This window comes from Anolis sagrei, chromosome 3 (genome assembly GCF_037176765.1).
Source record: "Anolis sagrei isolate rAnoSag1 chromosome 3, rAnoSag1.mat, whole genome shotgun sequence".
Lineage (NCBI taxonomy): Eukaryota > Metazoa > Chordata > Lepidosauria > Squamata > Dactyloidae > Anolis > Anolis sagrei.
Genome location: NC_090023.1, coordinates 395,098 through 412,538, shown reverse-complemented (window position 1 = coordinate 412,538; position 17,441 = coordinate 395,098). Strand labels below are relative to the sequence as shown.

Sequence of the window (17,441 nt, the reverse complement as noted above, 5' to 3'; positions counted from 1 at the left end):
AAGGATCACATTTTACGGGATGAAAGTCAGTTTATCTCCTCTCCACTTTCCTTTTTCACCTGTGCTCCATAAGGCATTTGTGTGGTGGCTTCTGTAGGAAGTTTGCGTAGAATAGATGTCTGTTTTTCCCAGGTCAGAATTTATTAGGTTCTTGTGGGTTTATTCTGGCTATATGGCCATGTTCTAGAGGCATTCTCTCCTGACGTTTCGCCTGCATCTATGGCAAGCATCCTCAGAGGTAGTGAGGTCTCTTGGAAATAGGACAATGGGTTTATATATCTGTGGAATGGCTGGGGTAGGGCAAAGAGCTCTTCCTTGCTAGAGCTAGGTGTGAATGTTTCAACCTTCATTAGCATTTGAAGGACTGCCTGAGCCTGGGAGATCTCCTGTTGAGAGGTGTTAAGCTGTGTCTGGTTGTTTCCTCTCTGCTTCATTAGCATTTGAAGGACTGCCTGAGCCTGGGAGATCTCCTGCTGAGAGGTGTTAAGCTGTGCCTGGTTGTTTCCTCTCTGCTTCATTAGCATTTGAAGGACTGCCTGAGCCTGGGAGATCTCCTGCTGAGAGGTGTCAAGCTGTGCCTGGTTATTTCCTCTCTGCTTCATTAGCATTTGAAGGACTGCCTGAGCCTGGGAGATCTCCTGCTGAGAGGTGTTAAGCTGTGCCTGGTTGTTTCCTCTCTGCTTCATTAGCATTTGAAGGACTGCCTGAGCCTGGGAGATCTCCTGTTGAGAGGTGTTAATCTGTGCCTGGTTGTTTCCTCTCTGCTGTTTTTGCTGTTGTAATTTTAGAGTTTTTTAATACTGGTAGCCAGATTTTGTTCATTTTCATGGTCTCTTCCTTTCTGTTGAAATTGTCCACATGCTTCTTGTGGATTTCAATGGCTTCTGTGTAGTCTGACATGGTGGTTGACATGGTGCCCCACCCCAGCCATTCCACAGATATATAAACCCATTGTCCTATTTCCAACAGACCTCACTACCTCTGAGGATGCTTGCCATAGATGCAGGCGAAACGTCAGGAGAAATGCCTCTAGAACATGGCTCTATAGCCCGAAAAAACCTACAAGAACCTAGTGATTCCAGCCATGAAAGCCTTCGACAAGACATTCAGAATTTATTGCTTTGGTTTCTGCAAACACAGTCCTACAAAACAATATGGAGATGGTATATGACTCCAATAATGTTAAGTTCCTACAATAGAAATGTACAGAAGTGTTTATAATAATATGCTTATAACTGTATTTATGTTTGAATTGGTTGCCCTAAGGCTGGAGCGGCCTAGCTGTGAGAAATGTGTTACCATGGAAACGAGGCAGAAGAGGAGGTGGGAGGAGCTTAGAGAGTGAAGGTTTAAAAAAGTGACAGTTAGAGTCAGTCAGAGGAGGAGACTCTGAGAGAGCAGCAGAGTCAGGGAAAAGACTCTGAGAGAGCAGCAGAGTCAGTTTTTAGACTCTGAGGAGTGAAGAAGTGGAGAGTCAGTTTTGGTGTTCGTGAATAGTAGAGATTTCTTCAGCTAGGTAGCTGAAGGGGAAACCTTGTTAGTTGCTTTAGTTAGAAAGAACTAACAGAGGCTTGCTAGGATCGCTAGTCGGAGGAAGACTGGAGATCTGTGATTTGATCAAGTATAGATCAAACAGAAAGACTATTCATTGCAGGGAACACTGGTTAATAAAGCGCTTCACCACAGCAAGAGTTCATAAGTTGTAACTTCGAAAGTCTGAATTGTATCGCAACCAAGTTATATGTAACCATCAAGTATTTGCCAAGCTTAACATCTTCATACTGCAACCATACGCTTTGTTTAAAAATAAACTTGTTCTCTTTGGTTTTTAAAACTGCCTCATCTCCATTAATTCTACGTTCGGTGCACCCACTCTACCAAAATTACCTCACAACACAAACAGAGCCTTAATACCAGAGCCTTTTACAAATCAGTGGCTCCTCTCTCCTAAACCTAGGCGCTTCCTCACGAGTTGGTAGCGTCTCTCTACAATTTGGTGGCAGCTTCATTACCAGTGGTGGAGGTTCTTTACAAGAAACAATCAACAAAATCGTTGGGAGGTATAATAAGGAAATTGGGACTTGCTGTATATAATCGAATACAAGACTAGTTTTTCAGCCCCCTCTTTTAGGCTGAAAAAGCTCTCTGTGGCTTATATTTAAGTCAAGGTTATTTATTATTTTACTCTGTTATTGGTATTATTGTATTACATTTATTATATTACTCTTTATTTGTATTGGAAGGATCATAAGCACATTTACATTGAAGAGGTGAGAATAATGATTTAATCAGAGTTGGACAGTCTTATCTTAAATTACAGTTTTATGGAAATATGTAAAAACCTTTAACCTCCTGATGCCTCAATTAATATAATTTTATTGGTATCTATTTTTAATTGGAAATGTACCAATACCTGCTGCATTTCCCACCCTCGGCTTATGCTCGAGTCAATACGGTTTCACGGTCTTTTGTGGCAAAATTAGGTGCCTCGGCTTATATTCGGGTCGGCTTGCACTCGAGTATATGCAGTGTGTGTGTGTGTATATATATATATATATTCATGGTGGGTATGTGAAAAGATTAAAAAAAACTGGGATAAAGCTTTTGTTGAAGGCTGAAACTAAGACAAGTCAAACCGCATTTTGGACTTTAAGAGCCGTAGCAAACTAGGATTTTGCGAGAGCAAACTAAGCCAGCACAAGCGATGCTCCACCCCTTTCTCCGCCTATTTCCCTTTGCTAGGGCAGCGTTGCGAGCATACACTCGTGCCGCAGCAAACTACAGGAAGCTTGCACTCGGGCTTGCTCCGAAGCCCCGCCTTCCCCCCCCCCCCCGAGGCTGCTCTCTCTCTTGCTAGCGTGCCTGTTTTCCATTGCAGAGGGCAGGGATGCGAGCGTACGCTCACAGTTGAATTCTGCCAACTGCGAGAGTACACTCGCATCGCTTCCCTAGCAAGGGAAAACAGGCACACTAGCAAGAGAGAGAGCAGCCTCGGGGGGAAAAAGGCGGGGCTTTGGAGCGAGCTCGAGCACAAGCTCGCTCTCGCTTCCAGTAGTTTGCTACAGCTCTAAGAGAGCTGACTTCCGAAAAATGAAGGAAACACTGAACAGCATTCCATGGACATAGATACTAAAAGACAAGGGAGTTACGGATGGATGGGAGTTTTTCAAGAGTGAAATACTCAAGGCGCAATTGCAAACTGTGCCAACAAAGAGAAAAAAATAGGACAAGTGCAAAGAAGCCAGAATGGATGTCCAAAGAACTTCTAACTGTGCTAAGACACAAAAGAGACATGCACAAGAAGTGGAAAAAGGGAGAAATCACTAAAGAAGAATTCAAGCAAATAGCCAACTCCTGTAGGGAAAAGGTTCGCAAAGCTCAAGCACAAAATGAGCTCAGGCTTGCCAGGGACATTAAAAACAATAAAAGGGCTTCTTTTCTTATGTCAGTAGAAAAAGGAAGCACAAGGAGGCGATAGGGCCTCTTCGAAGAGAAGATGGGGCAATGCTGACAGGGGATAGGGAAAAGGCAGAACTACTTAATGCCTTCTTTGCCTCGGTCTTCTCACAAAAAGAAAGTCATCTTCAACCTCAGCAAGATGGAGTGGATGAGGGATTGGAGGACATCCAACCCCAAATTGGGAAACAAGTCGTACAGGAATACCTGGCCGCTCTCAATGAGTTCAAGTCCCCTTTCAGGGCCAGATCAACTACACCCAAGAGTATTGAAGGAACTAGCGGAAGTCATTTCGGAACCAAGAGAGTTCTTGGAGAAAGGGGGAAGTTCCAGCAGATTGGAGGAGGGCCAATGTGGTCCCAATCTTCAAGAAGGGAAAAAAGGATGACCCAAACAACTACCGTCCGGTCAGCCTCACGTCGATACCGGGCAAGATTCTGGAAAAGATTGTTAAGGAAGTGGTCTGCAAACACTTAGAAACAAATGTGGTCATTGCTAATAATCAACGTGGATTTATCAAAAATAAGTCATGCCAGACTAATCTGATCTCTTTTTTTGATAGAGCTACAAGCTGGGTAGATGCGGGGAATGATGCCTTGGGTGTGGCGTGTCTGGATTTCAGGAAGGCCTTCTTTGACAAGGTCCCCCATGACCTTCTGGCAAGGAAACTAGTCCAATGTGGGCTAGGCAAAACTACGGTGAGGTGGATCTGTAATTGGTTAAATGGAGCGACTTAAACACTGAGTTTGCTGTCGATCCTGGCTAATCTCCAACCACCTATTCTTCAGCTCCCTATCTGGCTCTGGCTGCTCATTAAAATTCCCAGGTGTTAGATTTTTTCCAAACCCAAATCTTGAGAGCTCACAGAGGGAGGGAGCAAACTATCATTGCTAGGCCCAGCAGGAATATTCTCATGAGAAACTGCCCTTTGCACTGGGGCCTTTCTGTCATTGTCTGCCTGAAAATCATTGACCAAACCATCTCCATCTTGCACCTCAGCCTCGGCACCATCATTTCCCTCATCATTTCCCACATCAGGATCCTGAAACACAAACACAGGCTGATTCCCAACATTTAAACCAAGACCAACTTTTGTCTCTTTTATGTTCACTCAAAGCATCTGAATCTATTTCTTGTTTATTAATCTGTGATTGCTCTTGCTGGTTCTGCGTACGTCCTTGATACATTTCATTCCTCTGGTTTTTGGTATTTCCATTTTCAACGTGATCTGTGAAGGGAAAAGATAATAATGTTGGAGATAAAGGAGGTTTGGGGCTTCATGTTTAACCTTTGGTTTCTTCTTTCTTGACCAGGGACATGACAGTTCTATGGAGCCACTCCTGGTGTCATGAGAAACCAACCAGCTTCTAGTGGATATTGAGGAATTCAGAAGTGCAGGAAGAAAACCAGTCCCATAGGAAAAAAATAAATTATCTAAATATTTTGATTTTGCTGAATTCTTCAACTCACTTTAGATCAGAAAAGGAAAAACAAGAGTCAAGTGTCCATACTGCAATTATATATACATAATGCTGTCAACATGGAGGAGAAAGGATATAAACATCTTGAATGTGGAAAGAGCTTTGTTCAGCATGGAAACCTGAAAAGACATCATGGCGCTCACACTGGGGAGAAACCCTATGAATGCCTGGAGTGCGGAATGAGCTTCATTCGGAATGGAAATCTACTTTCACATCAAAGGACTCACACGGGGGAGAAACCCTATAAATGCCTGGAGTGTGGACAAGGCTTCACTCATAGTTCAGGCCTACGTTCTCATCAAAGGACTCACACTGGGGAGAAACCCTATAAATGCCTGGAGTGTGGAATGAGCTTCAGTCTGAATGAAAATCTGCTTTCACATCAAACGACTCATACTGGGGAGAAACCATACACATGCCTGGAGTGCGGAATGAGCTTTACTCAGAAAGCACATCTACGTTCGCATCAAAGGACTCACACTGGAGAGAAACCCTATACATGCCTGGAATGTGGAATGGGCTTCAGTCTGAATGAAAATCTACATTCACATCAAAGGACTCACACTGAGGAGAAACCATATATATGCCTGGAGTGTGGACAGAGCTTCACTCATATTTCAGGCCTATGTTCGCATCAAAGGACTCACACTGGGGAGAAACCCTATACATGCTTGGTGTGTGGACAGAGCTTCACTCAGAATGGAAGTTTAAACAGACACCAAAGGACTCACACTGGGGAGAAACCCTACACATGTTTGGAGTGTGGAAAGAGCTTCATTTGTAGTTCAAGTCTCCGTTCACATCAAAGAACCCACACTGGGGAGAAACCCTATACATGCCCGGAGTGCGGAATGAGCTTTACCCAAATGGGACATCTACACTCACATCAAAGGACTCACACTGGGGAGAAACCCTATACATGCCTGGAGTGTGGACAGAGCTTCACTCATATTTCAGGTCTACGTTCCCATCAGAGGACTCACACTGGGGAGAAACCCTTTAAATGCATGGAGTGTGGAATGAGTTTCCCTGAGAGTGGAAGTCTACATAAACATCAAAGGACTCACACTGGGGAGAAACCCTATAATTGTCTGGAGTGTGGAATGAGCTTCAGTAGTAGTTCAGGTCTACATTCACATGAACGGACTCACACTGGGGAGAAACCCTATACATGCCTGGAGTGCGGACAGAGCTTCACTGATAGTTCAGGCCTACGTTCCCATCAAAGGACTCACACTGGGGAGAAACCCTACAAATGCCTGGAGTGCGGACAGAGCTTCGCTTGTAGTCAAAATTTACGTAGACATCATAGAATTCACACTGGAGAGAATGGGGAAAATTGACACAAGAGACTCTTTCAAACATGTAGAAAAGCAACTCTTGTAAATGTTAGAAATGCAGGCACAAAGTTGGGATATTTTATCATACGTGGTGTATTGTAGAAACATGGGACTAAAATGCATTCCACCCTGTAAGGAATTAAGGTTAAATGAAAGCAAAGTTTCATTTGTTGAGAATGTTGGACAATCAAGTAGACAGAAAACGTAGATAGTTACTATGATATACTACCCCGTTTCCCCGAAAATAAGACAGTGTCTTATATTAATTTTTGCTCCCAAAGATGCGCTAGGCCTTATTTTCAGGGGATGTCTTATTTCTTCATGAAGAAGAATTCGCATTTACTGTTGAACAAAACATTTATTATATATGGTACAGTAGTTGTCATCACAAACCAGTATAAGCAGACAGACAGTGAATCCTATCAAGAATTTCTTGTTACTCCCATTATTTCCATGTCAGAGGCGGCCCTAGGCAATTTTCAATAGTAAGCAAACAGTATTTCGGTGCCCCCCCCCCCCCAACCAATCACTGATACATATTTTCTGTTCGTCGTGGGAGTTCTGTGTGCCATATTTGGTTCAATTCCATCATTGGTGGAGTTCAGAATGCTCTTTGATTGTAGCTGAACTATACATCCCAGTAACTACAACTCACATATGTCAAGGTCTGTTTTCCCCCAAGAGCACCTCAAGAGCGCCCCTGGGCAACATCAACTCTACTGCAAAGGCTTACTTTGCGTAATGGTTGAGCGGCCCCTGTTCCATGTACAACACACTGTCTGGAGACTGTAACGATTTCCCACAGCAGTTCCTGAACTTGTATAGCAGGGACGGTATTGCAGCTTCCAGCCACCAGGGGGAGCTAGGTCTAACTTTCAGGGGAGGCCTTATATTTAGGAATTCAGAGAAACCTCTACTAGGTCTTATTTTCAGGGGATGCCTTATTTTCTGGGAAAAGGTACAGTAAGACTTGTAGTCACACAGAGATTAAAGGAATACTTTATTCCAATGGACAAATAATGTCTTATGAATTGTCGAAGGCTTTCATGGCTGGAATCACTGGATTGTTGTAGGTTTTTTCGGGCTATATGGCCATGTTCTAGAGGCATTCTCTCCTGACGTTTCGCCTGCATCTCTGGCAAGCATCCTCAGAGGTTGGGAGCTCTGTTGGAACTAGGAAAATGGGTTTATATATCTGTGGAATGACCAGGATGGTGCAAAGGACTCTTGCCTGCTGGAGCTAGGTGTGAATGTTTCAACTGCCTACCTTGATTAGCATTTGATGGCCTGACAGTGCCTGGAGCAAACTTTTGTTGAGAGGGGATTAGATGTCCCAGATTGTTTCCTCTCTGTTGTTGTGCTGTTCTAATTTTAGAGTGTTTTAATACTGCTAGCCAGATTTTGTTCATTTTCATGGTTTCCTCCTTTCTGTTGAAAGTGTCCATGTGCTTCTTGTGGATTTCAATGGCTTCTCTGTGAAGTCTGACATAGTGGTGGTCAGAGTGCTCCAGCATTTCTGTGTTTTCAAATAATCTGCTGTGTCCAGGTTGGTTCCTCAGGTGCTCTGCTCTGGCTGACTTCTCTGGTTGACGTAGTCTGCGGTGCCTTTCCTGTTCCTTGATTGGTGCCTGGGCAATGCTGCTGCGTTTGGGGGTCCCTATGTAGACTTCTTGTCCACAGCTGCATGGTATACAATGGTAGACTCCTGCAGAGGTGAGAGGATCCCTCTTGTCCTTTGCTGAACGTAGCATTTGTTGGATTTCCTTGGTGGGTCTGTAGATAGTTTGTATGTTGTGTTTCCTCATCAGTTTCCCTCTGCGGTCAGTGGTTCCCTTGATGTATGGCAGGAACACTTTTCCTCGGGGTGGATCTTGATCTTGATTCTCGTGGCTTCTTCTCGGTGGTCTTGCAGCTCTTCTGACAAGAATCCTTTGTCCCACCCTGGTCATTCCGTAGATATATAAACCCTTTTTCCCAGTTCCAACAGACCTCACTACCTCTGAGGATGCTTGCCATAGATGCAGGCGAAACGTCAGGAGAAAATGCCTCTAGAACATGGCCATATAGCCCGGAAAAACCTACAACAACCCAGTGTTCATGTCTGTTTGCTCATTTGTTAGTCCACTTTGTGTGTTTGTGTCGGTATCTGTTTCATTCGCGTGTTTGTTTCCGATTTAGTTTTGTATTCTGTGTATTAGTTTGCTGTGTCATTCAAGCATAATATACAATTTCTGCTTTTTTGCATTGTTGCTTTTCATCTCTTCTCTCTCTTTTCTATATATACATATACATATATATATATATATTGTAAAAAAGGGAGGTATTTATAAAGGTCAAAACTGCTGAAACTGGAGGGGCAGATAGACCTGTTTTTGCCCAACCTGAGGTTTAGTGCCTAATCTAGATTGCCTTTGAATATCACTTCCTGCCTCTGTGTTGGTGGCATGGGTTTGGATTCAGTTGTCTTCCTTCAGACATTATTACTCCTATTCTGTTTTGTACAGCACATGTATCCAGTGTGCTTTTCACCTTAAGAACAGACAAGCATCAGGAGCTCTGAGGATTACCTGGGAAGGAACCCCACTGGAGCATTGCAGCACACCCAAATATTCGCCAGAAGGGACAGAGAGCGTCATCTATGCTGATGATCGTGCCATCACCGCCCAAGCAGGGAACTTTGAAATTGTTGAACAGAAGCTCTCCGGAGCTTTAGGTGCCCTTACTGCCTATTACGGGGGAAACCAGCTGATCCCTAATCCATCTAAAACACAGACGTGTGCTTTCCATCTTAAAAACAGGCAAGCACCTCAAGCTCTGAGGATGGCCTCAGAACGAATCCCACTGGAGCATTGCAGCACACTCAAATCTCTGGGAGTTACCCTTGGCTGTGCTCTGACCTACAAGAAGCACTGCCTGAATGTCAAGCAAAAAATGGGTGCTAGAAATAATATTGTACGGAAGCTGACTGGCACAACCTGGGGATCACAACCAGACACAGTGAAGACATCTGCCCTTGCACTGTGCTACTCTGCTGCTGAGTACGCATGCCCAGTGTGGAACACATCTCACCACGCTAAAACAGTGGATGTGGTTCTTAATGAGACATGTCGCATTATCATAGGATGCCTATGCCCAACACCGCTGAAGAAATTACACTGTTTAGTTAGTATTGCACCACCTGACATCCGCCGGGAAGCAGCATCCAATAATGAAAGAACCAAGGCATTGACATATCTGGCCAGTCCCCTGTTCAGATATCAGCCAGCATGCCAATGTCTTAAATCAAGAAATAGCTTCCTAAGATCTACAGAGACACTTGCAGGAACATCTCAGCCAGCGAGAGTCCAAAAGTGGCAGGCTAAAACCTGGAACCTCAGGCTATGGCTTGGACCAGATGAGAGACTCCCTCCTGGGCACACAGAAGACTGGGTGACCTGGAAGGCTCTGAATAGGCTGCTCTTTGGCACCACAAGATGCAGAGCCAACCTTAAGAAATGGGGCCACAAAGTGGAGCCCACCACATGAAACTGTGGAGAAGAGCAAACCACAGCCCACTGACTACAATGCAGTCTGAGCCCTGCCACATGCGCAGTGGAGGACCTTCTCACAGCAACACCAGAGGCACTCCAAGGGCCAACTTCTGATCCAAAGAAATTTAGCATAATGCCAAGTTTTTAACTTTGTGGGGGGTTTTGTACATTATAACTGTAGCCTCAATTTGCTTCTGACATGATAAATAAAATAATAAAGCATGTCTTCACTGCTTTGATCACCATTTGTTGTTTTTCACTGGTCAGCTGGCTATCGGAGAGGCCATATTTGCACGTGAAGCCTGAACATTTTTGGCTGGATGCAGGGAAGAACCTGCCAACCCGCCCCAATCAGCCAATACTTTACTCAATGGTGTTTCTGGTGGGACAGGACGTCCTTGGCAAGAAGAGCATACACCCATTTCTTTTCAACATAGCCCCTGCTCACCTATAGTTAATGGGGGAGGGTCTGCCAACCGACAATACGAATGTCCCCCAACAGTTCAGTATGCAGGACTGGGTAGCTAGCCATTTATGGCATTCCTGTGGGGTGGAGGTAAAAGAGACCCGCAGCCCAGCAGTCCCAAAAACCTTAAAATCTGGCAAGGCTAGACTACTCTACCTCCCTACAGACGCAAGATTTTCGCACCCACATAGGAATTTGTTACTGGACAATGAAGAACACTTTTCCCAAAACCCCTCCCATTTAGGAATTTTTCCGGCGCCGTTGGCTGCTTTTTTGTTTTTCCCTTAAAAATAATAATAATAAACTTTATTTCTATATCGCCCTATCTCCCCGAGGGGACTCAGGGCAGTTTACAACAGAAAATTGGCAAACATTTAATGCCGGCGTAACATAACAAACAAATCAAATCATAAACAATAAAATAAACAACATCAGGTGTACTTATAGAACTCAAAGATAACAAACTTGCCTAGGATTTTTCTCTTCACGTTGGTGGCTTTTCTTCTCAAAAGTCAAGGTGCTTCCTTGCTCCTTTGTGCCGGGATCCTAAGTCAGTCCAACTACGAGGGATGTGCCTGGGTCTACAACCAGTGTTCCCGTGAGAAATTTAGAGGCGCCTCTCCCAGCGATCCCTCAAAGAGGTCTGTCCCTGAGCCCCAGATCCAGGTAGCGGCTTGCTTTTTGTGCTAAAATTTAGTGGGACCCCAAGCCTGAGTCCCTTCGTGAAAGTCGCCAAAATGGTGTTGAACATGAATTTGGGAGGTCCTGCTTAAGCAGAGACTGGCCAGACCCAAAAGGAGGATCTGGATCACCTGCGAGTCAGCAAGCACCAAGAAAGATTTTTCCCTAAATTTCCCAAAATAAAGTCTCTCCAAGTTGAAGGAAAGCCACTGAGGTTTTACTTAATTCCAGCTGGAATGGATGATGACCACAGTTCTCTGCCAAACAAGCCGACATGTTTACTAGGCAGGTAAATACAGAATATATAGTTTTCCATTCCATTTTCCCCACGCCCACCCCCTGAGCCGGATTCGTGCTGTGATGTTAGCAAGCCAGGAGGAGATCCAATGAGGGCCCTGGCCCTGCTTTGGCCGCTCAGCCAATGAAAAGAAATGGAGGCAGGCAACAGGGAAACAATGAAGAAATGTCTAAGTGACTGGATTACAAATGACTGGTGTTTGCCAAGGAACCAATCAATAGCTTTAGACTCTCAAGCCTAGTCAGGGTTATTGTCCTGATCTTTGAATTAACACCTTTGTCTAGCCCTGAAAGGCCAGGTCCTTAGTTTTACTGTCCTGCAATTTTACTGTCTGCCGTTTATATTCCGAGCCGAATTTAAGGTGCAGGTGCTTACCTACAAAGCCCTGAACGGTTTGGGACCAGTCTACCTGCATGACCGCATTTCCATCTACGAACCCACACGTTCACTTCGTTCATCTGGAGAGGCCCTGCTCGTGATCCGGCCTGTGTTGCAAGCGCGCTTGGTGGGACGTGGGGACGTGGGACAGTGCCTTTTCCGTGGTGGCTCCCCAACTCTGGAACACCCTCCCCAAAAATCTTAGACAGGCCCCTACATTGGCTGTCTTCAGAAAGAACTTGAAGACCTGGCTGTTCCGATGTGCCTTCCCAGATTAGGAAATCCCCATTTCCAAGTCCCAGAAGCACTTTAGTAGAACCAATGATTGCTAGAGCTTCGTATATCCCACCTGTCACATCAGCACTTTTAACCTTGTACCCATTACTCTGGCCTGGCCCAGTTGTATTCTGCTTTAGTGTATTGTTTATTGCCTGTTGTTCTTTTGGTTTATTTTGTTTTTAATAGTTTGATTTGCTTAGACTGTATTGCTGTATTGTTGTTGAGGCCTTGGCCTGTGTAAGCCGCATCGAGTCCTTCGGGAGATGCTAGCGGGGGACAAATAACGTTTAATAATAATAATAATAATAATAATATTGATTTCCTTTAATGAAGCTGAGATTGGTTTCGGAGATTGGGATATGACACAGCAGGGGAGGCGGCGACAATCCCTGGTTCCTCGCAAATGGGGAGATGTCCATTGTGTTGGGTGAATCAATATGTCCATAGACTCCATTGTCCTGGATGACCTGGCCATTGGGCCCTCCGAGGTCCAGAAAAAAAAAGGAGCCATTTACTTATTGTCCATGCAAAAGGTTTTTTGGTCAAGTCCTTTCTTTGGGGATTATTGGCGCAGGAAGTTTGGAAATCCCTAGAGCCATGAGTTGCTGGTTCATGAAAAGGTCACTTTGTTTCACATTTTCTCATATAGACATGCATACATATAAAGAATGGGGCATATACAGAGTGTCAGAGTTTGTGGGTGCGCAGCAGAAGGATTGTTAGATCAGCAGGCACTGTGTTGTAAAATAAGGACTCTGCAAGCTTTGAGTTACAAAAGAAACCTAAGTTTTACTAAGCACATTCAGACATTGCCTAGTCCAGTGGTTCTCAACCTTCCTAATGCCCCGACCCCTTGATACTGTTCCTCATGTTGTGGTGACCCCCAACCATAACATTATTTCGTTGCTACTTCATAACTATAATTTTGCTACTGGTATGAATTCATCATGTAAATATCTGATATGCAAGATGTATTTTCATTCACTGGATCAAATTTGGCAAAAATAACCAATACACCTAAATTTAAATACTGGTGGGGTTGGGAGGGGGGTTGATTTTATCATTTGGGAGTTTTAGTTGCTGGGATTTATAGTTCACCTACAATCTAAGAGCATTCTGAACTCCACCAATGATATAATTGAACCAAGCTTCCCACACAGAACCCTCATGACCAACAGAAAATGCTGTTTTCTGATGGTCTTTGGAGACCCCTCTGACACCCCCCTCGCGACCCCCTCAGGGGTCCCGACCCCCAGGTTGAGAAACACTGGCCTAGTCCAATGTGGGCGAGGCAAAACTACGGTGAGGTGGATCTGTAATTGGTTAAGTGGACGAACACAGAGAGTGCTCACTAATGCTTCCTCTTCATCCTGGAAAGAAGTGACAAGTGGAGTGCCATCAGCAGGGTTCCGTCCTGGGCCCGGTCCTGTTCAACATCTTTATTAACGACTTAGATGAAGGGCTAGAAGGCAGGATCATCAAGTTTGCAGACGACACCAAATTGGGAGGGATAGCCAATAGTCCAGAGGACAGGAGCAGGATTCAAAACGATCTTGGCAGATGAGAGAGATGAAGGGCCAAAACTAACAAAATGAAGTTCAACAGTGACAAATGCAAGATACTCCACTTTGGCAGAAAAAATGAAATGCAAAGATACAGAATGGGAATGATGAGGCCTGGCTTGAGAGCAGGACGTGTGAAAAAGATCTTGGAGTCCTCGTGGACAACAAGTTAAACATGAGCCAACAATGTGATGTGGCGGCAAAAAAAGCCAATGGGATTTTGGCCTGCATCAAGAGGAGCCTAGTGTCTGGATCCAGGGAAGTCATGCTCCCCATGCTCTATTCCGCTTTGGTTAGACCACTTTACCTGGAATATTGTGTCCAATTCTGGGCATCACAATTCAAGACAGATATTGACAAGCTGGAATGTGTCCAGAGGAAGGTGACTAAAATGATCAAGGGTCTGGAGAACAAGCCCTATGAGGAGCGGCTTAGGGAACTGGGCATGTTTAGCCTGAAGAAGAGAAGGCTGAGAGGAGATATGATAGCCATGAATAAATATGTGAGAGGAAGCCACAGGGAGGAGGAGGGAGCATGCTTCCTTTCTGCTTCCTTGGAGACTAGGCTGCAAGGGAACAATGGCTTCAAACTACAAGAGAGGAGATTCCATCTGAACACGAGGAAGAACTTCCTGACTGTGAGAGCCGTTCAGCAGTGGAACTCTCTGCCCCGGAGGGAGTGTGGTGGAGGCTCCTTCCTTGGAAGCTTTTAAGCAGAGGCTGGATGGCCATCTGTCAGGGGTGATTTGAATGCAATCTTCCTGCTTCTTGGCAGAATGGGGTTGGACTGGATGATGGCCCAGGAGGTCTCTTCCCACTCTAGCATTCTATGATTCTATGATTCTACAGCGAGCTACAATCAGGAACTAGTCAAAACGAAAGTCTCTGCACATCTGCTTATCTCTCTTCTTGCTGAGACTGACTACTCCCTTCTGTTCCCAGCAAGAGCAAACACTATCTCACTTCTCTCAAGGTTACATAATCACAGCCTCATGGATTAAACATTCTGCTCAGCATTTCTAACACACAGTAGAATCCATCTTGGAAATACAAAGAAGCACATTTAAAACACACATATAACTAAATTAATCCTGACACAGAGTTTATGGGGAAAGGGGGGATCATGCAGGGTTGAAGGGGAATCATGCCAGCACCTCAAAATCCATCAAAGTTCATAAAGTTTGCAAAAAGTCCATAAAAGTTCCTATAAAGCTAATGGGAGTTCATAAAAGTTGTAGCGGATTATGGGATCATTCCAGCCTGGTGTCTTTGGCAAAAGTATGAATTCCCTGATTCTGGACTATCTTTTACAGAGGGGGGGGGGGGGGGAGGTCACCTCCAATTACAGTTCCATTGCGTCCTAGTCTCCAGGGCAGAGAAAGGAAGCCCTGCTCTCTTCTTCTCCTCCTCTTCCTCCTCCTCCTCCTCCTCCTCCTCCTCCCTATGACACATTCCCCTCCCCTCTTGATCCCTGGCCCTCATCCTGTCTCCTCATGGCTTTCTCTTCTGCAGGCTCAACATGCCCAGCAGCTCTTTCAGCCGCTCTGTCCTCGTAGGGCTTGTTCTCCAGACCCTGGATCCTTTGAGGTGCCCTCTTCCTCTGGATACCTTCCAGCTTAGAGTCAGCATCTCCCTTACCATAGAATCCTAGAATCCTAGAGTGGGAAGAGACCTCCTGGGCCATCATCCAGTCCAACCCCATTCTGCCAAGAAGCAGGAATATTGCATTCAAATCACCCCTGACAGATGGCCGTCCAGCCTCTGCTTAAAAGCCTCCAAAGAAGGAGCCTCCACCACACTCACACCAGGGGCAGAGAGTTCCACTGCTGAACGGCTCTCACAGTCAGGAAGTTCTTCCTCAGGTTCAGATGGAATCTCCTCTCTTGTAGTTTTAAGCCATTGCTCCCTTGCGTCCTAGTCTCCAGGGAAGCAGAAAGGAAGCTTGCTCCCTCCTCCTCCCTGTGGCTTCCCCTCACATATTTATACATGGCTCTCATCATATCTCCTCTTAGCCCTCTCTTCTTCAGGCTAAACATGCCCAGCTCCTTAAGCTGCTCCTCATAGGGCTTGTTCTTAACTGCCATTCCTCAATTGCCATCCTTTCAAAACAGTCCCATGGCCAGCAGCCCCTCCCACTGATGAGGAGATACTGGAAAAATAGATATTTATTGATTTATGTTTAAATTGTAAGTACTTTATAAGCACTGAAATATAGAAAAATCTAGTTCTCTGTGTATAGAAAGAAACCCAAGCTAACAGGACAAGCCAAAGTGCATAGCAAGAGGGAGGGGGAACATTCCAAGAGAGAGATAAGAAGCCACAGAGGCTTGTACGAAAGGCCCAGTGTCTTCCTTCTAAGTAAGGAGCACCTCTTGACAGGTCAGAGAGGGCCCCTTGATTGATGAGTATAAGCCAGGCTTGCTCTTCAGCAAGACACAGACGTGCCTTTTTGCATGTTGGAAGTTAGAACTTGATAATCTTATGATGCTAAGAAGACGTAGGAATGACTTAATTGTATGTACTAGCATGTTTCTTTGTTTAACTCTGACTGGAGACGATAAAAGGCAGTCAGCCCCTTGATTGGCTGCTCTGGTGCTTTTAGGAGAGAACTCCTCACCAGGCCCCAGCTGGAAATAAAGCCGTACTTTTCTTATCTCCAGAAAGGATGTCTCTTGGTATTATCTCTCCTTTCCTCAAAACCTATTCCCTGCCATTTCACCACTGCTTCAAGTATAAAGAGGTAAGGAGACTGCAAATACACTTCAGGAAATGAACCCACACATGATACAACAGCCACAACATTAGAGAGGGGAGGCACTCCCGTCCTTAGAGGACCCGGATTATAGGCATAATTATGATAGTTGTGGGAAACCTATCCAATTAGGGGGGACTGTGATCATTAGCCACGGCGACAGGCCTGCTTAAATGGCTCCCAATTCCTTCCCTCCTCTCTCTCTCTCTCTCAATCTCTCTCTCTGCTTCCTTAGAGTCCTAGAATCCTAGAGTTGGAAGAGACCTCCTGGGCCATCATCCAGTCCAACTCCATTGTCCCAAGAAGCAGGAATATTGCATTCAAATCACCCCTGACAGATGGCCATCCAGCCTCTGCTTAAAAGCTTCCAAAGAAGGAGCCTCCACCACACTCCCTCCGGGGAAGGCAGAGAGTTCCACTGCTGAACCGCTCTCACAGTCAGGAAGTTCTTCCTCATGTTCAGATGGAATCTCCTCTCTTGTAGTTTGAAGCCATTGTTCCATTGCGTCCTAGTCTCCAGGGAAGCAGAAAGGAAGCTTGCTCCCTCCTCCTCCTCCCTGTGGCTTCCTCTCACATATTTAAACATGGCCCTCATCATGTCTCCTCTCAGCCTTCTCTTCTTCAGGCTAAACATGCCCAGCTCCTTCAGCCGCTCCTCATAGGGCTTCTTCTCAACTGCCATTCCTCAATGGCCATCCTTTCAGAACAGTCCCATGACCAGCAGCCCCTCCCACTGCTTCAAGTATGTAGAGGTAAGGAGGCTGCAAATCAAAGAAGGCAGACACTTCAGGAAATGAACACACACATGATACAACAGGCACAACATTAGAGAAGGGAGGCACTCCTGTTTATATTTATCATGTCATCCGCAACCAGAACATTGTATTACATTTCTAACAGAACAAAACAAACAGATAAAAAACCCCCCACAAATTTTGCAAACTTGGTAGCTGATTAAATGTCCTTTGAGCAGTCTCTGGCCCCTTGGAGAGCCTCCGGTGTTGCCGCAAGAAGGTCCTCCCTGGTGCATCATGTGGAAGAAGGGCTCAGGGTGCATTGCAGCAGGGGGTCAGTGGTTGGCTCTTCTCCCCACTCGCATGTCGTGGACTCCACTTTGTGGCCCCATTTCTGGAGGTTGGCTCTGCATCTCGTGGTGCCAGAGCGCAGTCTGTTCAGCACCTTCCAAGTCGCCCCATCTTCTTCTGTGTGCCCAGGGGGG

General features: G+C 45.3%; 1 pseudogene; it reads left to right on the top strand.

Moving 5' to 3' along the window:
* Positions 1 to 4,760: 4,760 nt before the first annotated feature.
* On the top strand, positions 4,761 to 8,050 carry LOC132772372 (zinc finger protein 135 pseudogene; annotated as a pseudogene).
* Positions 8,051 to 17,441: the final 9,391 nt, after the last annotated feature.